This window comes from Giraffa tippelskirchi, chromosome 3 (assembly GCF_054371585.1).
Source record: "Giraffa tippelskirchi isolate mGirTip1 chromosome 3, T2T-mGirTip1v1.2.pri, whole genome shotgun sequence".
NCBI classification, from domain to species: Eukaryota; Metazoa; Chordata; class Mammalia; order Artiodactyla; family Giraffidae; genus Giraffa; species Giraffa tippelskirchi.
Genome location: NC_137277.1, coordinates 70918324 through 70942193, shown reverse-complemented (window position 1 = coordinate 70942193; position 23870 = coordinate 70918324). Strand labels below are relative to the sequence as shown.

At 37.0% G+C, this 23870-nt stretch overlaps 1 protein-coding gene and 1 long non-coding RNA gene across 35 annotated transcripts in view; one reads left to right on the top strand and one right to left on the bottom strand.

Moving 5' to 3' along the window:
* The window catches only part of GULP1 (GULP PTB domain containing engulfment adaptor 1), a 309040-nt gene that overhangs the window by 70928 nt on the left and 214242 nt on the right, over positions 1 to 23870 (top strand). The gene's annotated exons all lie outside the window — the stretch shown is intronic.
* Positions 19317 to 23870, bottom strand: part of LOC145541842 (uncharacterized) — an 86772-nt gene continuing 82218 nt past the window's right edge. Inside the window, exons 3-4 of the long non-coding RNA XR_014079342.1 lie at positions 21819 to 21912; positions 19317 to 20091 (exon numbers count right to left, since the gene is read on the bottom strand). This is a non-coding gene — a long non-coding RNA (uncharacterized LOC145541842). The remainder of the gene's footprint in view (positions 20092 to 21818; positions 21913 to 23870) is intronic.

Below are 23870 nucleotides of genomic sequence, written 5' to 3'. Positions count from 1 at the left end.
ATTGATCTATATGTCTGCCTTATGTCAGTACCACACTGTTTTAATTACCAGAGCTTTGTAGTAAATTTTAAAGTTGGAAACCCAAGTTGCACAACTTCCTTTTCTCTTTCAAGATTGTTTTGGCTATTCTGGGTTCTTTGTACATATATAAGAACTTTGGCATCAGTTCAGTTCAGTCGCTCAGTCATATCTGACTCTTTGCGACCCCATGAATCACAGCATGCCAGGCCTCCCTGTCCATCACCAACTCCCGGAGTCTACCCAAACTCATGTCCATCGAGTTGGTGATGCCATCCAGCCATCTCATCCTCTGTCGTCCCCTTCTCCTCCTGCCACCAATCCTTCCCACCATCAGGGTGTTTTCCAATGAGTCAACTCTTGGCATGAGGTGGCCAAAGTATTGGAGTTTCAACCTCAACATCAGTCCTTCCAATGAATGCCCAGGACTGATCTCCTTTAGGATGGACTGGTTGGATCTCCTTGCAGTCCAAGGGACTCTCAAGAGTCTTCTCCAACACCAAAGTTCAAAAGTATCAATTCTTCAGCGCCCAGCATTCTTCACATTCCAACTCTCACATCCATTCATGACTACTGGAAAAACCATAGCCTTGACTAGATGGACCTTTGTTGGCAAAGTAATGTCTCTGCTTTTTAATATGCTATCTAGGTTGGTCATAACTTTCCTTCCAAGGAGTAAGCGTCTCTGAATTTCATGGCTGCAATCACCATCTGCAGTGATTTGGGAGCCCCCCAAAATAAAGTCTCTCACTGATTCCACTGTTTCCACTGTTTCCCCATCTATTTCCCATGAAGTGATGGGACCAGATGCCATGATCTTAGTTTTCTGAATGTTGAGCTTTAAGCCAACTTTTTCACTCTCCTCTTTCACTTTCATCAAGAGGCTTTTTAGTTCCTCTTCACTTTCTTCCATAAGGGTGGTGTCATCTGCATATCTGAGGTTATTGATATTTGTCCCGGCAATCTTGATTCCAGTTTGTGCTTCATCCAGCCCAACATTTCTCATGTTGTACGCTGCATATAAGTTAAATAAGCAGGGTAACAATATACAGCCTTGACATACTCCTTTTCCTATTTGGAACCAGTCTGTTGTTCCATGTCCAGTTCTAACTGTTGCTTCCTGACCTGCATACAGGTTTCTCAGGAGACAGGTCAGGTGGTATGTTATTTCCATCTCGATTTTTCCACAGTTTATTGTGATCCACACAGTCAAAGGCTTTGGCAGAGTTAATAAAGGGGAAACAGATGTTTTTCTGGAACTCTCTTGCTTTTTCGATGATCCAGCGGATGTTGGCAATTTGATCTCTGGTTCCTCTGCCTTTTCTAAAACCAGCTTGAGCATCTGGAATTTCATGGTTCATGCATTGCTGAAGCCTGGCTTGGAGAATTTTGAGCATTATTTTGCTAGCGTGTGAGATGAGTACAATTGTGCGGTAGTTTGAGCATTCTTTGGCATTGCTTTTCTTTGGGATTGGAATGAAAACTGACCTTTTCCAGTCCTGTGGCCACTGCTGAGTTTTCCAAATTTGCTGGCATATTGAGTGCAGCACTTTCACAGCATCATCTTTCAGGAATTGAAATAGCTCAACTGGAATTCCATCACCTCCACTAGCTTTGTTCATGGTGATGCTTTCTAAGACCCACTTGAGTTCACATTCCAGGATGTCTGGCTCTAGGTGAGTAATCACACCATCGTGATTATCTGGGTCATGAAGATCTTTTTTTGTACAGTTCTTCTGTGTATTCTTGCCACCTCTTCTTAGTATCTTCTGCTTCTGTTAGGTCCATACCATTTCTGTCCTTTATCGAGCCCATCTTTGCATGAAATGTTCCTTTGGTATCTCTAATTTTCTTGAAGAGATCTCTAGTCTTTGGCATCAGCTCATCAATTTAGCAAAAAAAAGAAAAGAGACAGCTGGAATTTTGAGAGGGATTACATTAAAACTATAGATTATTTTGGAGAAATTGTCATTTTTAACTAGAGTAAATCTTTATATCTGTGAGCATGGAAAATCTTTCTATTAGTTAGAAATTCTTTAATTTCTTTTGCTAATGTTTTGTAGTTTTCAGGGTAACATCTTCTACTTCTTTTGCTAAATTTACCTTATACCGATCTTTTTGCTAATACTAAAAATAGAATTTTTTCCTCAATTTCCTTTTTCAAGTTGTTCGCTGCTAATGTACAGAAATAGAATTGATTTTTGTATATTTATGTTACTGACCTTGTTTATTTGTTCTCAAAAGCTTTTGGTTGTTTCTGCTGGATTTTCTATATATAGTATTTTGTCTGCTGTGAATAGAGTTATGGTTCTTCTTTTCTATATTATTATGCTCAGTCCACTGTGTCAAAATACTATATGGCTTAAACAACAGACATTTATTCTTCACATTACTGGAGGCAGGGAAATACAAGATCAATTCGATGTGTGGAGAGGGCTCTCTCCCTAACTTGCATATGGCCGCCTTCTTACTGGAGCTTCACATTGTGGAGAGAGATCTGATCTCTTCTGATAATGATGCTAGTCTCTTTATGGGATCACCATCCTCATGAATTTTTCTAAAACCTAATTACATCCCACCTTCTAATATTATCACATTGTGAGGTTACGGCTGCAACATGTGAATTTTGTTGGTGATGGAGATGGACACAAACATTCAGTCCATAACACTTTCAAATCTGGATACCTTTTATTTCTTTTTCTTAACTAATTTTGAAAATTTGATTTTTATATCACAAAAAATAAAATGTAAGTATAACAGCTTTTAAAAAAGGCAGTTATATTCATTTAGGCATCTCTTTTGATCCATATTTTCAGTACAATGATGGATGAACCTGGAAAGCAGATTACCTTCATTTTGCTGATTCAGTTGTCAGCAAAAATTTATTGAATGCAACATTATTTCTAGGGATGTAGTAGGCATTATGGACGTTATGAAAGAAAAAATGAGGTCTGTCCAAAAACTTAATTTTATAGAGAAGCCAAGTTTCAACATGCTTGAAATATCTCCAAAGAAAGTACAATACCAAATACAAATTCAATGGATTGTAGGAAAACTAAACTGTTCCTGCACACTGAGGTATTAATAAATAACAAAAATGTGGAAATGGCGGAACAAAATCTCATTATTTTAAAGAATGGATGGAATTAGGCAATGAAGGTGAATAAACCAGAAATTATTCTATATAGAAACTGACATGAGTAACGTAAGAGTGTAGGAACTTTTTTAAAGTTTATTGAAGTCTAAAAAAAGAAATAAATCATACAGAGGAATAAATATAGTTTGAGGAAAACTGAAGAAAAAGACTAATAATATATGCTTTGTAGTAAGATGGATATAAAGAGGATAATTTTAAGAAAAATTGGAAAGAAGAGTGATAGGAGACTTAAAGGGAACAAAAAATAACACTTGGTGAAAGATTGATCATGGCAGAATAAAAGGGAAGTAATTTTGAAAATTACTAATAATGCCAAGGTTAAAATATGGGAGGAGGGCCTATGAATTGCTCCAAGTCCCAAAGCTATGAAAGCCAGAGCTTGGACTTAAATTTTCTAATCCCAACCGTGCTGCATTTCAGGTTAACTATGGAGGGCTGTGGACTATATTACACTCCCTAAATCTCCACAAGAATGGTATTTATCCCACCCATGTTTCTCAATAGAGTGTTTTAAATTATATATATATATATATTTTTTTTTTTTTTTATTGACGTGTACTTTATAATACAATAAAGGACAGAAATGGTATGGACCTAACAGAAGCAGAACATATTAAGAAGAGGTAGGAAGAATACACAGAAGAACTATACAAAAAAAGATCTTAATGATCCAGACAACCACAATGGTGTGATCACTCACCTAGAGCCAGACATCTGGAATGTGAAGCCAAGTGAGCCTTAGGAAGCATCACTATGAACAAAGCTAGTGGAGGAGACGGAATTCCAGTTGAGCTATTTCAAATTCTAAAAGATGATGCTGTGAAAGTGCTGCACTCAATGTGCCGGCAAATTTGGAAAACTCAGCAGTGGCCACAGGACTGGAAAAGGTCAGTTTTCATTCCAATCCCAAAGAAAAGCAATGCCAAAGGATGCTCAAACTACTGCACAATTGTACTCATCTCACACGCTAGTAAAGTAATGCTCAAAATTCTCCAGGCCAGGCTTCAACAGTATGTGAACTGTGAAATTCCAGATGTTCAAGGTGGATTTAGAAAAGGCAGAGGAACCAGAGATCAAATTGCCAACATCTGTTGGAGCATCGAAAAAACAAGAGAATTCTGCTTTATCTACTTCTGCTTTATGACTACGCCTTTGACTGTGTGGATCACAATAAACAGTGGGAAATTCTTCAAGAGATGGGAATACCAGACCATCTGACCTGTCTCTTGAGAAACCTGTATGCAGGTCAGGAAGCAACCGTTAGAACTGGACATGGAACAACAGACTGGTTCCAAATTGGGAGAGGAGTACATTAAGGCTGTATATTTTCACCCTGTTTATTTAACTTATATACAGAGTACATCAAGTGAAATGCCTGGCTGGCTGAAGCACAAGCTGGAATCAAGATTGCTGGGAGAAATATCAATAACCTCAGACATGCAGATGACACCACCCTTATGCCAGAAAGTGAAGAAGAACTAAAGAGCTGTTTGATGAAAGTGAAAGAGGAGAGTGAAAAAGTTGGTTTAAAACTCAACATTCAGAAAACTAAGATCATGGCATCTAGTCCCATCACTTCATGGCATATAGATGGGGAAACAATAGAAACAATGTCAGACTTTATTTTTTTGAGCTCCAAAATCCCTGCAGATGGTGGCTGCAGCCATGAAATTAAAAAACGCTTGCTCCTTGGAAGAAAAGCTATGACCAACCTAGATAGCATATTAAAAAGCAGAGACATTACTTTGCCAACAAAGGGCCGTCTAGTCAAAGCTATGGTTTTTCCAGTAGACATGTATGGATGTGAGAGTTGGACTGTAAAGAAAGCTGAGCACCAAAGAATTGATGCTTTTGAACTGTGGTGCTGTAGAAGACTCTTGAGAGTACCTTGGATTACAAGAAAATCAAGGCAGTCAATCCTAAAGTAAATCAGTCCTGCATATTCATTGGCAGGACTGATGCTGAAGCTGAAACTCCAGTACTTTGGCCACCTGATATGAAGAACTGACTCCTTGGAAAAGATCCTGTTGCTGGGAAAGATTGAAGGCAGGAGGAGAAGCAGATAACAAAGCATGAGATGGTAGGATGGCATCACCAATTTGATGGACATGAGTTTGAGTAAGCTCTGGGAGTTGGTGATGGACAGGGAAGTCTGGCGTTCTGCAGTCCATGGGGTTGCAAAGAGTCAGACATGACTGAGCGACTGAACTGAACTGAACTTTTTAATAGAGGAGTCAGATCTCTTCATAAATTCTAGAAATTGTAGCAGAAAGTGCTCATGAAAAGTAGGAAAAAAGAAAAGGCAAGCGTTTATATTAAAAATTTACATGAGTGTGTTGTAATCCATAATATGCAACTTGTGTTTTCATTAGCATCATGTGACCCTGTCATGCCAACTGGACTCCCATGGCTAATCATACTGAAGGAGCAGAGTATAACTGATATATTGTGCTCCATTTCTATCATTTAACATGAGAATTGCTTTACCTACCTTATGTAGTCATTTCTTCATTTAGCAATTATTCATGTCGGGTTTACTACATCCTAAACTCTATGAAGAGAAATTAAGACTTTCGGAAAATAAAAAGCCAACTTGCTTCTTCTACTTGGTAACTTTTTCTTAACTATCCCCACGCTTTTAGTTGTGGAAACATTGCATCTGTACTGGCCAGGCATAGTCTGATTTGGGATCAGTTGTCCTGGTACCCTGTCTAGTTATCACTCTGCTGACTTTCAAAAGTGTCCCAATTTGGGGTGGTAAATGATATGGTTACCCATGGAATACATCCAAATTCGTATTTCAGTAAAATTTCAGTATGAAGGCATATCCCCTATCTTTAGCATCACTACTGAAGAACTGAAGTGGAAAATGCTAAGTGTGTAAATGACCATGGCTGATTTCCAGTAGTCATGTATGGATATGAGAAACGAACCATAAACAAGGCTGAGAGCCGAAGAATTGATGTTTTTGAATTATGGTGCTGGAGAAGACTCTTGAGAGTCCCCTGGACTACAAGGGGTTCAAACTAGTCAATCCTAAAGGAAATCAGTCCTGAATATTCATTGGAAGGACTGATGCTGAAGCTGAAGCACCAATACTTTGGCCACCTGATGCAAAGAGCTGACTCATTGGAAAAGACCTTGATGCTGGGAAAGATTGAAGGCAAAAGGAGAAAGGGGCAGCAGAGGATGAGATGGTTAGATAGCATCATCGACTCTGTGAACATGAATCTGAGCAAACTCCATGAGATAGTGAAGAACAGGGAAGCATGGCGTGCTATAACCCTGGGGTCACAAAGAGTTGGACACAACTTAGTGACTGAGCAAGAAAAAGTATATGAATGACACAATTCTATAGTAATTAAAGGTTGAACTCCAAGAAAACAATTCAAACTAGAAGTGAAGAGGTTTGGCAATTCAAAGGACAGGACAATACTGATTTTACACTTATGGCATGGTATATTTCTACTTTAGGAAAAAAAAACAAATAGAACCTTTTCTCGTTCTTTTCAGTTGATTGCTAAGGTTTTAGCAGAAACGTGACATGAGTTACTTCTGTATGCAAAGGCTCATGATAAGCTATTAACCTGGCAGAATCCATGAGCTGATATATAAGTAAGATACAGCTTTCAGTTAACATTCTTTGTTTACAGGGCAGAAAATGCTTTACTAGGCTTTTTACATGAATTGTTTTAGGAAAAGACTTGGTAGAAATAGGAAAAACTATGATTAGTAATAGGAAATACTGAATAAAAAAATGAAAGGTAACATTCACCAAGCACTCACTATATTCCAGGCACAAATTTAAATGCTTTACTTGTACTAACTCATTTACCCACACAAGCCATGATGGTATTATTTTAACCCCAGAAATGAAGAAAATTAGATACAGAATAGTTAACTTGCAGGGCCACTCAATTGGCACTTAAACCAGACTTTTTGGATCCATAGGCTACACTTTTAGATGTTGCCGGACACTTCTCATGTGTTCTTAATTGTGCATTTACACTTAATAATCATGATTTGTTATTGTTGTTGTTTAGTCTCTAAGTCATGTCCAACTCTTTTGCAACTCCATGGACTGTAGCCTGCCAGGCTCTTCTGTCCATAGGATTTCCCAGGCAAGAATACTGGGGTGGGTTGCCATTTCTTTCTCCAGGGGAATCTTCCCACTCCAAGGATCAAATCCATATTTCTGCATTTGCAGGAAAATTCTTTATTACTGAGCCACCAGGGAAGCCCCAATAATCATGATACTATCATACATTTTTAGAATATTTTGTGGTTAACTAAGTCCTTGTCTGCATAGTCTGCTATATTTTTTTTCTTTCTCACACATACAGACACATGCATACATACATACATTTACGTTACATGTATATGCATAGATCTTGTGAAGCAAAACACATTAAGATGTTTCATTTTAAGTGTGGATATGTTTATGTGGTTTGTCCTAAGTTTTTCAGTTAAGAAGCAGTGGAACAGATATCGGCTCAAGCTCAGTTCTTTGCAGTCTACGAACTTGTCATTCTACGATGTAGGGATAACAGGAACTGAAATCTTTGTCACATTAGACCCTGGGAAGAATCCTTCTTGGCAACATAAAAACAAAAACCAACATGTTCATCAGCCTTTTATTCTTGGATATTTTCCCATTCTATAGTAGTTCTGTAAACTTTTATGCTGATACAATGAACCCATCAAAATTAGGCTGATACGTCACTCTCGTATCCCATCTGTAACATGGAGGTCCTGTTGGGACTTACTTGTATGCTTGTAGTCAGAAACAGAATAACTAACACATTTGTAGAGCACACAAAACAGTGTCTGTCACTCTCTTGTTATCTCATGTTATGAATAAGGACTGAGTTTTAAAAAATGTGGGCAGGTTGTGAGAAATCATCCTCATTACTGGAAATAACTTCCAGTGCACAGGTGCCTCTGATGTTCAGAAAACAACGTATTGTTTTTGTGCTAATTATAGAGAGATATTGTCAATGACAAACATGTATTTGAGGAAAGACATCTATGGAGTGAATAGTTTGAAAAAATGCAAAATGTATTTTAAGAAGTTCATTTCCTCAATGAGTTCATACTCTCTCATCTATTAAAAATACATTATTTTTATCAGGACTTGAAGAGGACTGGGGGCTGGCAATGGAGGACTGATGTTTATTGGAATATAGAGTTTCATTTCTGCAAAATGAAAAATGTTCTAGAGATGGATTCACAGCACTGTGAATGTTCTTACTACTAAACTGTGCACTTGACAATGGTTGCGATGGTAAATTATATGTTATGTGTATTTATTGAAATTAAAAACTTAAAAAATAACATACTTTACTCTTTTTTACTCTTCCATATTTCATTCCAGCACAAAATTGGAGAAGTTAAAAAAGATACGCAGGAATAAACATCACATGAATCAGAAAGTTATCAAATGACAAATTATGTCTGCAATAGAGGAGCCTTGACAGGTAGCCCTTCCCACACCTCCCACCCCAAAAGACTGAATAGAAAACTGATGTAAAAGGCTGATGAGCAGAAGTGAGATAGGCAAGTACTTCATCAAAGAAAAAAAAAAAAGAGTACAAACAGAACACAGATTAATAATTCACTAGTGAAAAATCCATTCTGTAAACCTGAGAAATTGCCAGAGGTGGATTAAAAGATCTTTATTTATATCAGTAAAAAATACTGTTTCTTTTCATCCCCTTTCCCTTCTTTTCATTTCCCTTTACTCCCTCCCTCCATTTCTTTCTTGTCAAAATATCCAGGCAAACTTGATTTTCCAATGATGCTTTATGCTCTGTTTTGTTTGGTTCTATCAAGCTAGTCAGGTAAGACTAGCTTTTGCTTGTTGTGCCACAAAAAAGTAAGACCAACTCTTAGACGATGGGCACATGTATTTGTAAAGCATTGACAGGCCATTTTCACAGCAGGGCAAGTAAGCAAATTAAGGTGTTCTCTAATGAGTTCTTGCCTGTGACTCTTGGATTTTGGTATAGTATTGCTATCACTGTACTTAAAAATTTATTTGCATGTATTTACTTATCTATGTCAAATTAGAAAGTAAGTGAAATATTTTTGAAGTCTTTTAACCCATTTTACTAATGTGTGTGTTTATTTATTTAAACCATTTACAAATTCATATCAGCTTGGGCACTGAAGCAACAATAAATGCTAAATGGCAATTCTTAACATATTGGGGTCATAGACCCTTTTGAGAGTGTATTCAGAATACCTATGAACACATCTAATATTGCATGCAGTTTTAGGTCATCTGGGAAGATTTTGGAACACATTCATATAGCTTGTGAACTACTTGGACACCATAAAACCTCCTAGACTAGAAAAGAGAAAATAGAAGGAAGGCCTTGTCAGAGATTCAGATGAATAACTTTCTAGACCAAGAAAAAGCAATTAATTGCTCTAAGTGATGAAGTTTTTAAAAGTTTACCTTTAGAATACATTTTAATACAATGTGGTTTTAGCACAGTTATACAACATTTAGAAAAGTAAAATTATATATATATATATACATATATGTAAAATTGATGAATCATGGTCTCTTTAGTTTTGTACATTTATTCCATTAAATTATATTCATGTATATAAACATGAAAGACTTTATTTTCTTGAGCTCCAAAATCACTGCAGATGGTGACTGTAGCCATGAAATTAAAAGATGCTTGCTTCTTGGAAGAAAAGCTATGACCAACCTAGATAGCATATTAAAAACCAGAGACATTACTTTGCTAACAAAGGTCCATCTAGTCAAAGCTATGGTTTTTCCAGTAGACATGTATGTATCTGAGAATTGGACTCTAAAGAAAGCTGAGCGCCGAAGAATTGAAGCTTTTGAACTGTGGTGCTGGAGAAGACTCTTGAGAGTCTCTTGGGCTGCAAGGAGATCTAACCAGTCAATCCTAAGGGAAACCAGTCCTGCATCTTCATTGAAAGGACTGATGCTGAAGCTGAAACTCTAGTACTTTGGCCACCTGATGCGAAGCACTGACTCGTTGGAAAAGACCCTGATGCTGGACCAGATTGAAGGCAGGAGGAGAAGCGGACGACAGAGGATAGGATGGTTGGATGGCATCACTGACTCGATGGACATGAGTTTGAGTAAGCTCTGGGAATTAGTGATGGACAGGGAAGCCTGGCATTCTGCAGTCCATGGGGTCTCAAAGAGTCAGACACGACTGAGCGACTGAACTGATATAAACATGCAGCCTTGATACCGTGTATGATTTGAATAAATTTTTCACTTTTTAATCTTGTTTAGGTCTTGGAAAGTATAGTTCTGAATATGGAGAAAATCCTTTTTCATTTCATCAAAATTCAGAACCTTCTTTATAGCCTTATATCTTGATAAAATTTATTCATCAGGATCCTTTATTGGTAAACAGGTGATGAAGTCTACCCAATAAGACCAGCCAAGAAGATTAACTAATGTGATAGGTCTTAGATGAAAAATATACATTTGATCACTGTGTATACTAGGATCTACTGGAGGAAGCAGTTAGATGGCAGATCACACTTCTGGGTTGTGTTTTAGGTAGGCTAAAGCTATAAAGTACCAAACAAAAAGATAAACCAACTTGGCACCAAGAAGTATTGCATTCTGTATATTTTTAACTTTTGTGAGATGTGGCTTAGGAGAAATATTTCTTGATGATATGATGTAAATTGAGGCATAAAAGGAAAGAAAAGCAAATAGAAATATTTCAGGGAAAATAGAAATTGAATGAAAGATTCTATATTAATGATGTAGGTTAAATAGATCTTGGAGAACATATTGAATAGCTTCTTGGTACCATAGTTCTAAAAGGGTTGCTTCCTACAAAAGGAAGATGACAAATAAAATCAGGAGTTAATTCATCGAGTTGTAACCTAAACCACTAAATTTGCCTGATTGCTTAATAATTTTCTACCAAATACTAAATTTAAGGTTAATAAATATTTGTTAATATTTTTGAGGTGATTGGAAAAAGGATAGAAATGGTATGTTTATTTTTAAGAATAATCATGGGATCTTAAAAACAAAGTTATGAGAGAAAAGCTATAAAATCACAAACTAAAAAAAAAAAAAAAAAAAATCACAAACTAAAAGGATATATACATATATGCTTGTTTTTGTGATTTTTGTTATTTCCTTAAAAATTATGATAGAAATAAAAACCATTTTTAAGAGACTGCGGATGGTGACTGCAGCCAAGAAATTAAAAGATGCTTGATCCTTGGAAGAAAAGCTATGACAAACCTATACAGCATATTAAAAAGCAGAGAGCTATCACTTTGTTGAAAAAGCTTCATATTGTCAAAGTATTGGTTTTCCAGTAGTCATGTACAGATGTGACAGATGGACCATAAAGAAGGCTGAGTGCTTTTGAATTGTGGTTCTCGAGAAGACTCTTGAGAGTCCCTTGGACAGCAAGGAGATCAAACCAGTCCATCCTAAAGGAAATCAACCCTGAATACTCATTGGAAGGACTGATGCTGAAGCTGAAGCTCCAATACTTTGGCTACCTGATAGCAAAGAGCCGACTAATTGAAAAAGACCTTGATGCTGGGAAAGATTGAGGGCAGGAGGAAAAGGGGACGGCAGAGGATGAGATGGTTGGATGACAAAAGTTTGAGCAAACTCCAGGAGATGGTGGAGGACAGAGGAACCTGGTATCCTGCAGTTCATGACGTCGCAAAGAGTCGGACATGACTTAGCGACTGAACAACAATAATATTAGAATAGAATTTGCACATTATAAAATTTCAGACTACTTACTTCTTGCACAATGTTTTACATATAGAAAAGTAAAGAAATAAGATGGTTTCTAATATCAGTTGTGTTTGAGACCATTCTTTACAACATTTATTGTTTGATTAAAAGCATGAACATTGGACATTTTTTTAATGTTAGGTTTTATTTCTTTTTTTAAAATATGAGATACAATTGACATAGAACAGCCTATTAATTTCAATTGTACAACATAACTGTTTGACATCTGGATGCATAGTGAAAGAATCACCACAGTAAGTCTAGTTAATACCCATCACCATACACAGTTACAGATTATTTTTTCTTGAGATGAGAATTTTTATGATCTACTCTGTTTGCAACTTTCAAATATGCAATACAGTTTTATTAACTACAGTTGTTGTGCTATACATCTGTCTGACTTATTTATTTTGTAACTGAGTTTATAACTTTTGATCCCCTTCATTCATTCATTTTGCCTACAGCCCACCTTCTGCTTTTGGAAACCATCAATCTGTTCTCTGTATCTACAACCTTGTTTTTGCCTCTTTAAGATTCCATATATAAGTGAAATCATATGGTATTTGTTTTTCTCAGCCCAGGTTATTCCACTTAGCATAATGCCCTCAAGGTCCCACTATGTTGTCTCAATTGGCCAGATTTCATTCTCTTTTATGGCTGAATTATATGTCTCACATTTTCCTTATCCATTCATCTGTTGATGAACACTTAGGTTGTTTCCATATTTTGGCTTTTGTATATAATGCTGCAATGAATATGGCAGTACAGATATCTTTTGAGTTACTCTTTTTGTTTTCTTCAAATAAATACTCAGAAGTGGAATTGCTGAATCATATAGAGTTCTTTTAATTTTTTGAGGACCCTGAATACAGTTTTCCACAGTGGCTGCACCAGTTTATATTCCCACCAATATATTCCCACATCCTTGCCACCATTTGTTATCTCATTTTTTTTAATTTTTTGCTAGTAGCCATTCTAACAAGTGTGAGATGATATCTCATTTTGGTTTTTGATTTGCATTCCCCTGATGATTACTGATGCTTGGGCATCTTTTGGACATCCATTTCTAATCAGAAAACATTGAGTGATTAGTACATTTAAAAAATAAGCAGTCTAGTATCTCAGTTATATAGTGGATGCGTGTGTGCTAAATCGCTTCAGTCATGTCCGACTCTTTGTGATTCTATGAACCATAGCTCACCAGGTTCCTCTGTCCATGGGATTCTCCAGGCAAGAATATTGGAATGCATTGCCATGCCCTTCTCCAGGGGATCTTCCTGACCCAGGGATGGAACCCGTATCTCTTATGTCTCCTGCATTGGCAGGCAGGTTCTTTACCACTAGCACCACCTAGGAAGCCCTATATAGTGGATAATGGATTCAATTATATTGTTTGGGCTTTTAGGTCTTTTTATTTTGAGAAGAGATAAAAAAGTCCTTTTGATTTCTTTAAATGCCAACATAGTTATAAGATAGTTACAAAGATATGTTGGAAGGCTTATCAAAAATAATTTTTATAGATAAATTTAATATTTTAAATTGGACTTGGATGCCAAAGAAATATATAAAAATTTCAAGTATATATTTCAAGGTACCTACAAACTGTTATGCTGCCACCCTGTTCACACTTCTTATATATTTTTAACATTAATATACTCTTTCAACAGGTTTGTTTTGAATTATGATTACATGCTAGGCATTGTACCAAATGTTGGAAATATAACAGTGAGTAAAACAGATGTAGTTAGTCACTGATAATTAGTTAGGCTTCAGAATGATATGAGCTATGGAGGAGAAATAAATGGTACTATGATTATGTTTAACAGCCCCTGAAATGAGAGTATAAACACTGACATAAGCTCTTACCTACTAACTCAAATTATCTATCAATCTAAACCAATTTTTTTTAGAATGCTTTTCTCCTCTAGCAGGTTAATAAATACATTTGTTATTATGCTTGCCTCATGATTCTACAACCTGCAAAATCAAAACCTTTAATAGGGTTGTGATTATATTGTTTTGAATAAAAGTGGTGGTGAATAAAAGTGGCTTATTAGTTATGGATATGAGCTATATGAATTAAAAATGATGCCCATTTAGTATTTAATTTAATTTTCCTGAAGAGAGATGACAGGCCTAGAATAATTGATTGTTCTTTTTCCTTATAATGTTTCTTTCACATGACATAAATGGTACTATTGGATTTGTATTTGCAAATGATGCAACCAACAATGAATTAATTTCCAAAATATAATAACAGTTCAATACAACTCAATGTCAATAAAACAAACAATCCCATAAAAAAATGGGCAGAAGATCTAAATAGACATTTCTCCAAAGAGGACATACAAATGGCCAACAGACACATGAAAAGATGCTTAACATCTATACTTATTAGAGAAAATAAGTAGTTTTTTTCCTCTACTCATTAGAGAAAAATGCAAATCAAAACTGCAATGAGATATCACATTACTCTAGTCAGAATGACCATCATCAAAGAGTCTATAGACAATAAATGTTGGAGAGGGTGTGGAGAAAAAGGAACTCCCCTACACTGTTGGTGAGAATGTATCAATAAATTTGTGCAGCCACTATGGACAACAGTATAGGGATTCCTTAAAAAACTAAAAATAGAGTTACCATATGACCCTGCACTCCCACTCCTGGACATACATCTGAAGAAAATATAATCTGAAAAGACACATGCATCACAATGTTTAATGCAGCACTGTTTACAACAGCCAGGACATGGGAGTAACCAGATGTTCATCGACAGATGAATGGAAACAGAAGTGGTTTTCCCAGGGCAAGTCTCATCCATTGAACTGAAGGTGTACTGATTCCTATGATTTCCCCAAATGTGGGAAACTCAACTGCATAGCCTGTGGCAGCTGGGGACAGCATTTGCACTCCCCCCTGAAAAAAAAAATCTGATATATATGTCTGTGATTCTTCAGTCAGACACTACATCGTGACTGACTCTTTGTGACCCCATGAACTGCTGCACACCAAGCTTCCCTGTCCTTCACTATCTCCCGAGTTTGCTCAGACTTATGTCCATTGAGTTGGTGCCATCCAGCCATCTCATCATCTTTCACCCGTTTCTCCTCCTGCCCTCAATCTTTCCTGGCGTCAGGGTCTTTTCCAATGAGTTGGCTCTTCGCATCAGGTGGCCAAAGTATTGGAGCTTCAGCTTCAGCATCAGTCCTTTCAATGAATATCCAGGGTTGATTTCCTTTAGGACTGACTTTGTGTGCTAAGTTGCTTTAGTTGTGTCCGACTCTTTGTGACCTTATAGACTGTAGCCTACCAGGTTCCTCTGTCCATGGGGGTTCTCCAGGCAAGAATACTAGAGTAGTTTGCTATGCCCTCTTCCAGGGGATCTTCTCAACCCAGGGATCAAACCCGAGTCTCTTCTGTCTCCTGTATTGGCAGGTGGGTTCTTTACCACTAGCACTGCCTGAGTTGACTAGTTTGATGTACATATGCAATAGAATATTACAGCCATAGAAAAGAATGAAAAATGCCATTTGCAGCAACTTGGATGTACCTAGAGATTATCATACTAAGTGAAGTAAGCCAAACAAAAACAGTTATCAGATTATATTGCTTTTATGTGGAATCTAAAAAAGAAAGTGAAAGACTGGGGAGACTGGCATGCTGCAGTCAATGGAGTCACAAAGCGTTGGACATAGCAACTGAACAACAATAACTAAGAAGATACAAATGAACTTATTTACAAAACAGCAGGAGACTCACAGGCCTAGAAAACACAGTTATGATTACCAAAGGGGAGGGAGGGAGGGTACATTAGAAGTTTGAAATTAACATATACACACTGCTATATGTAAAATAGATAACCAACAAGGACCTACTCTAGAGCATAGGAAACTACACCGAGTATTTTGTAATAAACTATAAGAGAACAGAATATTTAAAAAAAAAGTGTGTGTAACTAAATCACTTTGCTGTACACCTGAAATTAGCACAACATTGTAAATCAAATGTGCTTTAATAAAAAGAAAAAAGTGAACTCAATTTGAGATGTTGCTTATGTACATTAGTAAGCATTAGGAATTGTGCAAGGTTATATATCAGAGTCATTATCACAGAAAGGAAAGACTAGCTAAGTAAATAGAGTAGGAAAAAGGTTCCGGGCTAACTAAATGTAATGACTTTCAGTGTTTATTTTGTGATTGTTCCATGTTTTATAGCTATGGTTGCTTTAAAAAAGTCTTGATTATCAAGATTTGTTGACATTTTGTAACGAGATGTGAGCTCTTCGATGTTGGAGAATTTTGTTTCCCCTTTGGAAATAAGCTCCACTGCCTCTTGATCTCCAATTCTCTTTGACATCCTGTAGTTAGTGCCCCACTGGTTTACTCTGATGATTTTACCTAGTTCATTCTCAGATTCTCTAGTTATAAACAGTGTCATTCATGATTAAAAATGTATTCTGACCAAAACAGGCTTCACTTATACTCTGAACTGCTAATAATTAAAAAAAAAAAAAGATCTTCAAATCGCAACCCCAGAATCTATATGTATTTAGCATAGCTTTTAAAGAATCCTGATTGAGCATTATAAACAACTCTGCATTTTCTTTTAACACTGATTTTTCATGCAATGAAAATTTCCTCTACTAGAAATATCCCAAGGTTTTCATCACCTTTTCTGGCACCAAATCTTGGATGTGTTAAATTGTGGAAAACCTTTTCACAGTAAGAACTGCTTCCACCTGTGAAACCTTTACTCTAATTTAACAGGCAGATTGATTTAATTATTAATGTTGACTGAGCCAGTGGTGAGCCATTTGGGTTTTGATTGGGTCAGGCTGTACACTGTTTGATCCCTGTACCCTTGACAGTGCTCTTGTCTGGTGAGATGCTGGAGGAAGAGATGAAGTAGAAGCTGTTTGGCTGCTGTTTTTGGAAGGATTGGAAGCTATGACCTGCTTACTTTGTTGCACGGCAATAAGACACAAATTGTCTTCTAGAAATTTTATTGTGGATGTTGATATTTAATTTTATTATCAAGTTATAAAAACTGAAAAGTAAGTAGCTCAAATAACAGTCTTGGTTTTAATATATCCAGAATTACCACACAACTGAAGGCTATTATTATTCAATGAAGTCTTGGACAGAGCTCCTCTTTTATGGTGACATAAACTTGAAAACTTAATTATTTTCCCTAACAAATTAGCAATCTGAAACTCTTTGCCTTTCTAAACTGTTGTTGTATTGTGTAATATTGAGCAGATGATATAGATATCTTGGCCATTAGATATTAAATGCTAAATATTGTATGCCGCATTCAAAATATGGTCTGTCCTGTAAATGTGTTTTTTAAAATTGTTTAAATAATGTTATGTATTTAGCTGGCTGCGTTGGATCTTAGTTGTGGCACACGGCATCTTAGTTGCAGTGCGTGGGCCTTCTCTCCAGCTGTAGTGGCTCAAAGGGTCAGTAGTTTTGGTACATGGGTTTAGATGGCCCGCAGCATGTGGGATTTTTTTCCCCCTGATCAGGGATCAAACCCATGTTCCCTGCATTGGAAGGCGGATTTTTAACCAATGCATGGTCAGGGAGAGATCCCTGTAAACGTATCTGATAGGAAGTAGGTTCTTTGTTTATTTCAATTATTCCTTCATTTATTCACTTACTATGTCCCAGACACCTTTCTCTCTAGTCATTTTCAAAAAACACATGTGTAAGCCTTATTTCATACTATTTAAGTTAGAAAAGCATAGAGCCCAGGCATTTGTACATCTTAAAACCTTTTAGGGTTTCTGATTTACAAGTAGATTTGAAAAGCGTGTGTTTAAGGAGTAGAGAGAAAAGCTAAGAGGTCTCTTTCTCATTTTAGTGAAGAAAGCAGACAGTAAACAAATGTAAATTTAGGCTACTGAAGCACTAGAAAGGAAAATAAGCCAGGGTAAGAGAGGAGGGAGTGGAGTATTATAGAGCTGCAGTGCAACTAGAAACGTATTTTGGATGTGGTGACCCTTGACTAGAAGGTTGAATGATGGGAAGGTACTTGAGCTACGTGAAGGCCTGCTGCTGCTGCTGCTGCTGCTGCTAAGTCGCTCCAGTCGTGTCCGACTCTGTGCGACCCCATAGACGGCAGCCCACCAGACTCCCCAGTCCCTGGGATTCTCCAGGCAAGAACACTGGAGTGGGTTGCCATTTCCTTCTCCAGTGCATGAAAGTGAAAAGTGAAAGTGAAGTCGCTCAGTCGTGTCCGACTCTTAGCGACCCCATGGACTGCAGCCTACCAGGCTCCTCCGTCGGTGGGATTTTCCAGGCAAGAGTACTGGAGTGGGGTGCCATTGCCTTCTCCCGTGAAGGCCTAGGGAAAAGGTAATGCAAAGACCCTAAGACACGAAAGACCCTGGCTTGTTTGAAAGAGAGAAAGAAGATTACTGTGGATGGATTGGAGGAGGGAGAAAAAGGGAGAGGAAGGAAGGGAGAGAGGGGAAGAGGGAGATCTTGAGAGCAAAAACATGGGACAGCTTATTTAGGGCCTGTATGCCTGTAGTGGGAGCAGAAGCCACCAATGACTAGACCTTATGTGCATTTTGAAAAGATTATTATGACTTTATCATTAACATCATTACAGAAAAAATATGGAGAATATTTTTGGACATTCTGCATTTGATGTTTGTTATGATTTGTCAGGCGTTCACACCTGAAGCAAATCTAGGTTGTTCTTTTTAGTAGATTAACTGCATGAGGAAAAAAAAATAATTGGGGCAAACTGACACATGCAGGAAGCTTTTGGTAATCTGGCTTAGAAAACAGCTAGGTGTTCACCATGTCTTTGACATATATGCTAAGAATTATCCCATTTTAATGGGGAGGAGGCATGTTTCTTTTAAGAAAATATACATGTCATTTATATTCAATAATTTTTCTCTTAATTCAAAGGGACTTTGAATAAAACCTAGTTTCCTTCATGATTACCTGTCTTTTCAAATTTAATTCTCTTTCCTTCTTAATGCACAATGTTCTCTGTGAATGCTGATATATATTGTCAGCTCAATTTTTAAAAATAAAAATTGTTTAATGGCTTCTTTGTGAATTTGATTTTATATGCTTATGACTACTTGAATGTCAGATCCTTCTGTGTTCTAATCAAGAGTTTAGTTGTGATAAATAACATATTTTTTGGAAATAAAATTATTAATCATGAAACCAACTCTATCTTCTCATTTTTCTGAGAGCACTATGAACAAAACTCTGAAAATACTCTAAGGAAAAGTGTTTTCTTGGTGAAATAAAATAAGAAATCATATTACGATATACTTTTGGAACCTCAAAATATATAAAAGTATTTTAAAAACATGAGAAATAACACAGTAAAAACATTGTTTAAATTTATTTATCCAAATGTTTTCCAAACATATTTGACTATGGCAATCTTCTGACTGAGGGTGTGTGTGTGTGTGTGTAAAACACCTACATTTCATAGAACTAGTGTTTCTCAGAATTCATTGTGAGAAACATTGTTCTACATGTGTAATTGACTTATTTCTGCAGGTGGTATAATTGATGATGTCTTACTCACCTGCACATGTTTATAAACAAAACAAAATACTTGATGCTTATGATTCTTTTTGACATCGAACAGATGTGAATTTTATTTCCTTATTAGTGCTTGAGGGACTTATAAATAAGACTGTTCTTGCTCTTCTAAAGTCTTAAATTTATATCCATCAATAACTCCAGGCCTTGCACAGAAAGAGTACCTACATACAATCATATGCCAAGACATTAAGTGTTTGTGTTTCTTTTGCAAGCCTCTGAACATTGAGAAGTGTGGATTCTTTTCATTTCTTTCTCGATTATCTGACTGAGAAGGCTGCTAGGTAATACTGGCCAAAAGAGTAGAACATTCTTTGATTCCTTTGATGTGCACAGTGGCTTATTCTATCAAATATGTGACAATTGAAGCATCTGGAGAATTATCATCACTTACCTCCAACCAGTTAAAGGAAAAGAGTAGAAGCAGAAAAAAAACTGATGTGTAACAGAAGGTAGGTTCTGTCTAGTTAAAAAAAAAAAGCACATGGATTTTAAAGACAGGTGGTAGATATAGCTGTCTAAGTCACTGGAAAGTCCTTTCCACTCTTGATTTCCTAAAAATGATAGAAATATTAAATTTTGAAAAATTATCTCCTTTCAATTCTTAATATCTTTTCTATTAACATAATTGCCTGTTTTTTTTCTTTTAGAAAAGTATTATTTTTGTCACTTGTACTTGTGAGGGTTCAGAATTATAACATCTGTTTGACTTTGATACTTTTAAAAGTTTATTTTTACACATTTGAACAATTATAGTGTCTCCATATGTGACATTTTTAGTCTATAGAAGATACTTGTTGTACTTGTGGATTCATAAATGTTTTGCAGTAACTTTGTGGTCATTCACAAGGAATTGAATCCATTGGACAGAAGTTATTGAAAGCAATGGATGCTCATCAAGTTATGGTTGATGAGAGTGGGGTTTAGTAGTGTTAACAGGGAGCAAATTATGGAGGAATATAAATTTTTTTCCTGCAGATTCCAAGGATGCACTGAAGGATAGTTAATAGGGGATGGGGGGAATCAAGATATGCATTTCCAAGCTATTGCTGCCAGTAGATAGAGCAAGATCTGGGGGAAATATATAGGTAAGGAAATTTAGTCCAATTTTCAAGGCTCAGTGTTACTAGGGAAGTACAGACGGAATGGAGAAGATGCAATAGATTCTAGAGCTCTTTTGAAAATAAAATGGACATGATGTGGTGATGGGATATAGGGAGTTGAGCAAAGAGAAGAAATTTGATGTAACTTGATGAGCTGGCAACATTTTCCTAGGTGAAAAATTTGGAAGCAGAACAGTGTTGGCAGTCACGAAGATAAGGTTTATTTAGACCTGTCTAGTTTGTGACACCTTTGGGAGCTGATTAGTGGCAGTGGTCTTGCTAGATATACTTCATATGCTTGTGTAATATTGGCTGGTATAGACTGTGTTATATAAACATACCAAATCTAATGTTGCAGTTTTTTAAAAGGCATATTAAAAATCTTCAATCTATATGCAGTAGGCTTACGGATGCTATGGTTACTATATCATCTGTCTTATTTAGAATTAGCCTTCCGCCCTGTGTGTTACTCAGAAGAATCATTTGCTATAGTTAAACAAATCTTTGTTGTCTCCTATTGGATCATCCTGCTGATTGTGTTCAAGTAATTGAAAGCTCTTTTGCAATGCAGGGCTTGCAAATTCCAGAGAAAGTCCTGTTGGCATGTGGGGGTTCACACAGAGGGGAAATTACATGGAGGAGAAGTGCCCACTGAAAACGCTTTCAGATTCCCGGGATTCCCTGGGTAGTTTACTGGTGCAGAGATGTCTGTGAGAGAATTCACAGTGGAAAGTGAAGATTTTACATCCCAAACAGCATGTTCAGAGTACCAGCTTCATTGAACTTCAGCATGTTCAAATGAAACCCAACTAATTTGGAGCAGTCTGTCCCTAGGAAGAGAGCTCACAGGTTTTTATATATTGTAGTAACAAACAGACAATGATTACCTTTGTATGTAGTTAGATTTTAGTTTATATATGCAGATAAATAGAACATAAATTATTTGAGGACTGGTAATCTGTCATGTTCATCACTGTATCACTACTGTCTGGACATATCCCCAACTCTCAATAAATATTGTTTAAATAAATGAATTTTAGTTTAGATTTTTCTCTTAGTGTTTGTGTGAACTGACTGGGAAGGGTAAAGGAAAGGGCAGGGGCTGAGGAAGTTGCCTCAACCATAGGGTAGACAGTGGAGTTCCAGTGAGTGGACAGAACCATGGTGTCCAAGGTTACCTTAGACAGCCTCCAGGCACTTTTGAGAAAATGGATTAGCTCCAGGAGTTCAGGATGAAGCAACAGGGAGCGTCAACTTGTGGGTCTGGCACAGCTGTGGAGAATCAGATGGTGCTTAATACATGTGTTCCCTGGGCTTTCACAGGTGTTTGTTTGTTGTTTTGCTTTTATTTTGAAGTCTAGGTGACCCCATGTCATAAAATAGGATTTATTTGTCAAGTTTTAGTTCTAGAGGTGTGACAGAAGTACAGTATTATCCTAGGAACCCAGATCAGGTGCTAAGTTTGTAACAGTTATATATTGAAGCCTAGAGAAGAGCTACATGACTAGGAATGTGGGCGTCTGTGTCCTCTTCCCAAAGTGGGCAGCTTCGGGAGGGAGGAGATGGCGAGTCAGAGCGATTGGCATGACCTTCAGGCAGTAAGACGAGTGACCAACATGAATGAGTGAGAAATGGAAAGCCTGTTTGCTCTCTTCCCTTCTGTACTTTGGCTCTGGAGTGGCTGTACAGGAACCTGACATGAAGCCTGGAGTGAGGATGTGGTGATGCTCCAAGGCACGCTGTAACCATTTGTCCCCTGACTCCATTCTCTCCTCGTTGCATCCTTGTATCTCTCCTTTACATTCTTTCTATAGACTATCCTCTCTTCTCCCTGTTGACACTCTGTTTCCCTTTTTCTCATATTCCTTCCTTCTTCCCAACTGCAAGATACGATTTTTAAGTATAGTAAAAATTCTGCGTCTAATTTTTATAATATAGGAAAGTAAAATCTAATACGTAAATAAAGATAATCTAGGAAAAATGTCTGGTCTATCTGGTGTTGGGAGATGCCTAAAATTGAAAATAATGTATTATATTTTTGCCATATTGATACAGTCTATGAATACATTTCATTTAGCCTTGATTTAAAAAAATGTTTTACACATAACAAAGAAAACACAGAAGACATAGCTAAATTGCTTGCTTTATTATTCTAATGAAGAATAAAAAATCATAGCACAGATTTGTTTGTTTGTTTTTGCTTTGAATTAGCTATAGGAGAACAGATGTCTACAAAATGTAGGCATATTTTCTTTTTTGGATAGTACATTATTTCCAATGACTTGAGCTATGTTAATTTGTGTAACTCTTTTTCCTTTTCATTCAGTTCAGTTTAGTTCAGTCGCTCAGTAGTGTCTGACTCTTCTAGACCCCATGGACTGCAGCACGCCAGGGCTCCCTGTCCATCACCAATTCTGGGAGTCTACTCAAACTCATCTCCATTGAGTCGGTGATGCCATCCAATCATCTCATCCTCTTTCATCCCCTTCTCCTCCTGCCTTCAGTCTTTCCTAGCATCAGAGTCTTTTCAAATGAGTCAGCTCTTCTCATCAGGTGGCCAAAGTATTGGAGTTTCAGCTTCAACATCAGTGCTTCCAGTGAACACTCAAGACTGATCTCCTTTAGGATGGACATGTTGGATATCTTTGCAGTCCAAGGGGCTTTCAAGAGTCTTCGCCAACACCACGGTTCAAAACCAACAATTCTTTGGTGCTCAGCTTTCTTTATAGTCCAACCCTCACATCCATACGTGAAAAACCATAGCCTTGATGAGACAGACCTTTGTCAGCAAAGTAATGTCTCTGCTTTTTAATATGCTGTGTAGGTTGGTCATAACTTTCCTTCCAAGGAGTAAGCATCTTTTAATTTCATGGCAGCAGTTATACCATCTGCAGATATTTTGGAGCCCAAGAAAATAAAGTCAGCCATTGTTTTTACTGTTTCCCCATTTGTTTGCCATGAAGTGATGGGACTGGATGCCATGATCTTAGTTTTCTGAATGTTGAGCTTTAAGCCAACTTTTTCACTCTCCTCTTTCACTTTCATCAAGAGGCTCTGTAGTTCTTCTTCACTTTCTGCCATAAGGGTGGTGTCATCTACATATCTGAGGTTATTGATATTTCTCCTAGCAATCTTGATTCCAGCTTGTCCTTCATTCAGCCCAGAGTTTCTCATGATGTACTCTGCATATAAGTTAAATAAGCATGGTGACAATATACAGTCTTGATGTA